Raw genomic sequence first — 7,500 nt, forward strand, 5'->3', positions numbered from 1 at the left:
GTATGTATGTATGTATGTATGTATTGTATATTGTTTATTTGATATTCTTCTATCATTTTATCATTTGTATTGTGTATTGTTTACTCAATGTATTTTACATTTGCTATTTGCTATAATGTACAGCCAAGTATGAAGAGTAGTTTCTGCTCTATCTAAAGCAATGTGATATGATGTATGCTGTAGCCAAATATAGGTTTTGGTGCCCTATGTGCCACTGTTGTGTTTGTGAAAAGCTCTCTGTCAATCTGCCCCTCTGGCTCAGTCACCCATGGCTGGGGACGTCTCCTGTGCATGGCTTAATACACATTTGAGTACGCCATTGCGTTGTGACGCTGTCCTATATACAACTGGATGTCATGCATGAATGGATTTAGTGGCACCAGCAACGAGATTATCCTCCCGTAGGGTTGCCTGGATGATGAATATTTCATAGAGATCATCCACTTTTGCGGTGAAGACTCTTATTTAAATGAATAGCCTCCCCCACTCAACAACCCCCCCCCCCCCCCCCCCTCCCCGAGGGATTTATGTGTGCGGATGCAAGCCTGCTTATTACTGCATTAACAACTGAGCATTAACTAATTTTGTTGTTGATTACACCCTTTTGATAGACATAATGATAATGTTTTGGTTGGACTCGCACCATGGGCTTTTGCAACAGAAGCTGTGAAAGCACACATCAACACCTCAGCAGTCGGCACAATAAGCCCAGTAATTACAACTTTGCTGATCTCTTAATTGGAAGGAACGTTGTGGGTGCGAATGGGGGGGGGGGGGGGGGGGGGGGGGTGAAACTCTGGCCTCTCAACGTTGTTGGAGCGTAGGCTTGAGGGTAGACGGTTGACATTACACAATCGGGCGCAGTAATTGCTTGCTTGACCCTAATGCATCACCACAGATAGAACATAGCCAGGCGATTTGTTAAGACAGGCCTACTGCCCCCCTCCCATCATTATGACCTAATCAGATCATCATGCATACTACACATGTAGTACCCATAGTGGAGCATGCGTGGGATGCAAAGTGGTCTGGATCCATAGGATTCACAGCATGCTATACCCTGCAGTGGTAATGACATCACCTCCACGCCTTCGGACCTCCACGTTTATTCTCCTCAGATGGGATTCTGGAATGTAGTCTTCACATTCAGTCTGACTTGACTCACAAAGAGAGCTGTCCCTGTGTGTGTGTGTGTGTGTGTGTTTGTGTGTGTGTGTGTGTGTGTGTGTGTGTGTGTGTATGTGTGTGTGTATGTGTGTGTGTGTGTGTGTGTGTGTGTGTGTGTGTGTGTGTGTGTGCGCGTGCGTGCGCTTGTTTGTTTGTGTGTGTGTGTGTGTATGTGTGAGTGTGAGAGAGAGAGAGAGAGAGAGAGAGAGAGATCTTTTCTAAGCACAGTGTGCCTTGGCCTTGGTAGACAATCGATCACGGCATGTGCTCTGCTGCTGTGGTTTTTGTTTTCCTTTGAAACGTTGTGGCCTGATTGACACCTGGATGTTTCTTACTCCCACGTGAAGGATGCCGCTGTCTGTCACCGGGGAGATGGACACGTTTGAGTGCTGCGCTGCAAAGCATCGTATACGTCAGACAGCATTACAGCTGCATTCATCGCCACTACGGAAAGCGTAGACTCCAAATCCCTAGCAAATCCCTAGACAGTGAAAGGATTTTGTGATCGCAGTCAAATACATAAATACAGACACGACTATAAGACTTTTTAATTATAAGTTGTGTTTATTTTCAAGGGAATTCTCAAGTCGCAGCACTGACTTTGGTTGGTTACACTTCTTCACTGGGCCGTAATCCTTTCAGTAGACAGCAATCTGTCAGGCTGCCGTCTCCATTTACTTGAGCCTGAACTCTCCCCGGGAGCATAAGAGGCTGCCTTTGTGTTTTGTTGATGCTGTCTTTTGTCGCCCTTGGTGGACAATCAGGCTCTGTGTCCACGCTCTCGCACGGCAATAAAAGTAAACGGCTCCGGCCTGTGGAGAATGCCCTACGTGGGGTCGGATGGGAGGAGAGAGACATGCATGGAATGTTATGGCCTGTGTGTGTGTGTGTTTGTCTATGTGTGTGTGTCTGTGTGTGTTTGTGGATCTGTGTGTTGAAGTCCCCAGCTGTGATATGGGGTGAGCTGTTTCCAACCCCCCCGCCCCCCCCCCCACACACACACACACACCCCCCAGTGTTCTGTTCTGACCCGCCTGTACACACCACCCCTCCCTCAACGATGGACCCTCCGGACCACTGACATGACCTCCACTACAGACTCATTCCTGCCCTCTCCCCCCCCCCCCCCCCCCCCGCACCCCTTCCACCGTTCCCACAGCCCCTTCAGCACTGACCTCCACCGCGGCCTCCTGGACCCTCTCTGCAGTGCGCTGCTTTGAGTTGTTGTTCGGCGTGGCCCTGCGGAGCCCACTAGCGTCGCGGCTAGCACTCAAGCGCGCTCCTGATTGAGCCGTAATGGTCTGGTAATTACAGCCATTTGCAGCGCCGCGCCGAGGTCAGGGATTAAAAGGAAAGACATTTTGCTGAGAGGGTCACCCTCGTTCTCTCCTCTCTCCCTCTCTCGTTTCCTGTCTTTCGCTCCCGCCTTCTCTGTCTTTCTCTCTCGATCTCTCTTGCTTAAGGGGGGCGGGGGGATCTCTGAAGTCTGGTGTCTGTGCTATCATTCACACGCGTGTTTGTGTTGCTGGTCATGGCATGTCGTGTCTGACAGGCGGTGCTTCGTTGTCTGTCAGAGAAGGCCATCGTGATCAGCCTCTCAAAAAGCAAAGTGATGACAGAGAAAAGAGGAAGGAAAGCAAGGGATAGAGACTGAGAAAGAGGGAGAGATAGTAAAGGTCCACATTCATCCAGAAACACACAGCTCATGTGATTCAGCAAATGACAGCTGTCAGTCATCACATGGTGGATATTGCTAGATAAAAACACTGCTCTCTGGCAAGAGGTGAAGTGCTTTCTCCCTCCCTCCCTCCATCTCACCCACGCTGGTGTGTTCTGCCTGCGAGCTGTAAGCACACTCGGTAAGAACACTTGATAAGAAGGTGGACACACCAGGAGGCCAGGTTAATCGTCAGCAGCGTATCCAGCTGGCCTCCAGCCCTGTCGTGCGCATACAGAGCAGCTCGTGTGTGCACCGTCACGAAACCCGAGCGCGCTACCTCCTCGGTGGATGCTTCAGCGCAGGCGTTTCTGTTTGGCGGCTTGGTTGGGGTAGCGTGCGTGCGGCGCTCGGCAGGGCTCAGATCAATGGCTCAGCTTCCTCAAAAGCGCAGACCAGGCTTGCTGAAAATGTGCCCATATTTTCCCACTGAGGTGGGGTGTGTGTGTGGTGGGGGAAGCTTTGGATGAAAGGCATCGCGAAAACTGTTGCGTGGAACGGGATGTGGCACGATTTGTGTGAGTGATAGTCGAGTGCGATCGTCCGGGGCGGAGATTGTCGCTGCAGCGGTCGCAAGAGAGCTTCCCACTGCTGCCTGCCGCTGGTTAATATTGGATGAGCTGAGACCCTGATGGGATAAACATGCTAATCAATTACACTCAACTGTGGATAAGTGCATCGTGAACTCACCAGACACATTTGAGTGTTCCAAACCATGTGTTTTCTAGTTACAAAGACAAATTGTACCAATAAATCGGACTCTCACTCACTGTGGATCAGAACCCTAGACTATTGTGCTAAACTCATACTGTACCGATACATCATAACACTAATCTTGGACTACAGGGATGCGTTTCCCAAAACCATAGTTGCTAACCTGTTAACCTGTTAATGGGAAATTGCATTGCAACCAACAAAGTTTCTAACTTAGTTAGCAACTATGATTTTGGGAAACGCGCCCCAGCATGATAAATCTGAACTCAGACTCCTGGACATGACCTCAGATTACCATGTCAGAATGTACCCTAATTCCACACTACTCTGTCATCGGTCTTCAGATTAGTTTTTCAGATCCAGTTTTTGGGACGATCTGTCCGATCCCTTTTCTTGGCAGCCGATAAGGCTGGAGCCGTGGCCAGGTGGTGGGGTCTGAGGTGTGGAGTGCTGTGCTTGATCCTTTGTGCTGCTCTGTGGTGAAATGAGATGCGGTCTGGGACTGTTTGTGGTGTGTTGCGTTGCGTGGCCCTGTGTTACTGTCAACACTGGCCCCCAACAACAGCACGGCCACATAATGGCCTGGTCCTCAAGGGTGCCTAGCCAACAAGGTGGGTCTTGCTAATAGAAAAGAAAAGACAACATTTGAAACGCAATTTGATGTGGTATGGATTTGCAGGAAAAAAATCTGGCAAATTACATGCTGCCTTTTGTCCCCTTGACTTCAACTCGATGTGCAAATCAATTGGATTTAGGTTAGCTTATAGTCACAGTAGCCCTGGAGTTTTCACAGTCATATTCAGATTAGTCACTGTATGCTGCTCACGCTGCTGCACTCCAGTCAGTCAATGTGTGTGTGTGTGTGTGTGTGTGTGTGTGTGTGTGTGTGTGTGTGCCTGGTTCTGGTGCAGCGACTCTCGCTGATCCCCTCACCAGCAATCAGCTGCCTGATTCAGGAAGGATCGATCGAATGTGCGGGGAGGCCACACCAAGCCTTAGATCAAGCTGCTGATTGAAAAGGTTACATAGAAATCTCCTCAGACACACACACACACACACACCCACACACACACACACACACACACACACATATACATGCATATACACACGCACGCATACACACACACACACGCACACACACACACACAGGGTCTTCTCCATAGACCAATGTAGCACCTGTTCATTTTGGGGAGAGAGTGAGAGTGTGTGTACCCCATGCTGGGCCTGGCTAAACTCATCTGGAGTCGCAGAGCATCTCAGAGAAGATAAAGGCTGCAAGTGGCGGCAGCGGCATTGTCCAGCCTGTGGGCCGGTCAGTCACCAGAGAGAGGCTCTGATTTCATCACCACGATTACTCAGGGGCTCAGGGGGATTTCAGGACACACACATAAAGGAGCCGCAAGCAGTGTGTCTGTTTGTGTGTGTGTGTGTGTGTGTGTGTGTGTGTGTGTGTGTGTGTGTGTGTGTGTGTGTATGTGTGTTTGTATGTGTTTGTATGTGTGTGTGTGTGTGAGTGTGTGTGTGTGTGTGTTTACTTGTATTTCTGTTTGTTTATGTTTTGCCTGCAGACGAACCCTCCAGTGCGCTAATGAAGGAACAAATCAAGTGGGATTGATGAGCACATGAATTATTTAATCACATCAGCATGCACTAACACACACAACCAGGCCCCCAACCCCCGTTCACACACACACACATGTACACACACACCCAAACTGACAAGCATAGACTCCACAGCATCTCTGTCCCCCCACCCTGTACACACCAGCCCTACCCATACACACATTTGCATATGTGCACAAGCACTGACGCAAAAAATTGTGCACACAAACACACACAAAGAAACAATGATACACAAAAAAAACACACCCTCACACACACTTACACATATGGAAACGTGTATACAAACACACACTGATATAGAGAACACAACACACACACATACACACACACACACACACACACACAAATACACAACACAACACAACACAACACCCTCACTCATACACACATTCTCGCTCTGTTGTGGTGGGATGAGGCTGAGCTAAACAAAGCGATTGAGACGCAGCGTTTGGTGAGCGGCCCAGCCGAGGCAGAACTAATCGCTCTCTCTTCCCCAGACTGCGCTGGGGTGCGCCGCACAGGCCCAGGGATTCGCCCAGACAGCCCACCACTCCCCCCTGACTCCAGCAGATGAGATAATCATGTTTGCCGTGTGGGACTGAGTGTGTGTGTGTGTGTGTGTGTGTGTGTGTGTGTGTGTGTGTGCCTGTGTATGTGTGTTTGTGTGTGTGCGTGTGTGTTTGTGTGTGTCTGTCTGTATGTGTGTGTATGTGTGTGTGTGCAGGCATGCGTATGTGCCTGCATGTGTGTGTGTGTCTGTACACTGTGTGTTAATCCTTATGCAGGGCGCCTTGTGCAAAGGCACATCCAATCACATACAGTACTATGTACACACGCGGATCACCTGCCTATACATTTATATTTCATACACACATACACACGCTCTCTCTCTCTCTCTCTCTCTCTCTCTCTCTCTCTCTTTCTCTCTCTCTCTGCTTCTTTCTTTCTCTCTTCCTCTCTCTCCCTCTTTCTCTCACTAGCTGCGTCTTGAGGGGCTAGAGCAGTAAGGCACTGAGTGAGAGGCAGCAGAGGATTGAGGCTCAGGGAGCAGAGGGATGGGAGAGGAGAGGAGAGGGGGAGTGGGGGGAGAGGAGAAGAGAGGAGAGCAGAGGAGAAGGGAGGAGGAGGGGAGAAGAAAGGAGATGAGAGGGAGTGTGGGGGGAGAGGAGGGGAGGGGAGAGGAGAGGAGGAGGCGAGGGAAGGAGGCTGGTGATGGGGGGTGGTGAGGGGGGTCTCCAGTCAGGCTTGGCTGGGCTCCCCTGTGCTCTGTTCTGTATGCCACCCTTCACTCCAATTCCGTGCAAGGAAGCTAATGACAGAGCAGCATGGAGGAGAATGGCTGCTGCAGCAGTGGAGCCGCTGTAGCGTGTGTGTTTTTCTGTGTGTGTGTGTCTGTTTTTGTGTGTGTGTGTGTTTTTCTGTGTGTGTGTGTGTGTGTGTGAGCCTGCCTCGTCATATGCCAGAGAATCACATCATGCATACCTTCCAAAGCTAGTTACTGTCATAGAACTTTTTCATTGTTATCTGAGTGGCAACACCCACCCAGACCTCACATTTTGGGTGCATACTGTATGTATTTGTGTGTGTGCGCGTGTGTGCGCGTGTGTGTGTGTCTGTGGTGTGTGTGTGTGTGTGTGTGTGTTGTCTTCATGATTCTGCTAGTGCTCTTCTGGTTGCAGATGCTAGCTCTATTTTGTCTTTGTTGCATAGCAGCATTCTTAGTGCATTATGGTGATATGTGTTTTGTACAGTTTATGTGTGGGTATGTGTGGGTGTTATTGGTATATTATAAATACAAGTCTGAGTGTGCTTTTCAGATCATTTGGAAAAAAGCTATGCCTTGACCGTTTCTGTTTTAGTCATATGTGTGTGTGTGTGTGTGTGTGTCTCTCTCTCTCTGTGTGTGTGTGCGCGCGCTTTCTCGAGTGTGGCTGTGTGAATTTGTTTTGCATCTCCTCTGCCCTGCTGTAGGTTAATGAAAGACATCGAATACAAAAGAAAAAAAGGATGGAGAGAGCTAGAGAGAGAGAGAGAGAAGATAGGAAAGCAGGCAGAGAGGCAGAGAAGCGGAGATAAAACAGGAGAGAGATGAAGAGAGCATCTCTAGTGTTTTCTTTCAGGGCAGGCCTCCTGTGCCCTAGCTCCCACACGCTCTCTCTCTCTCCCTCTGATTCTCTCTCTTTCTCTCTCTCTCTCTCTCTCTCTCTCTCTCTTTCTCTCACTCTGTCACCAATGGCTGCTCACCCTTTCCCAGGCCTACAGTGAGCTACATCTAACAC

The 7,500-nt window shown here is 49.5% G+C and overlaps 1 protein-coding gene across 1 annotated transcript in view; it reads left to right on the forward strand.

Moving 5' to 3' along the window:
• drp2 (dystrophin related protein 2) overlaps positions 1–7,500 on the forward strand; it is a 138,809-nt gene that overhangs the window by 62,956 nt on the left and 68,353 nt on the right.

This window comes from Alosa sapidissima, chromosome 20, assembly GCF_018492685.1.
Source record: "Alosa sapidissima isolate fAloSap1 chromosome 20, fAloSap1.pri, whole genome shotgun sequence".
NCBI classification, from domain to species: Eukaryota; Metazoa; Chordata; class Actinopteri; order Clupeiformes; family Clupeidae; genus Alosa; species Alosa sapidissima.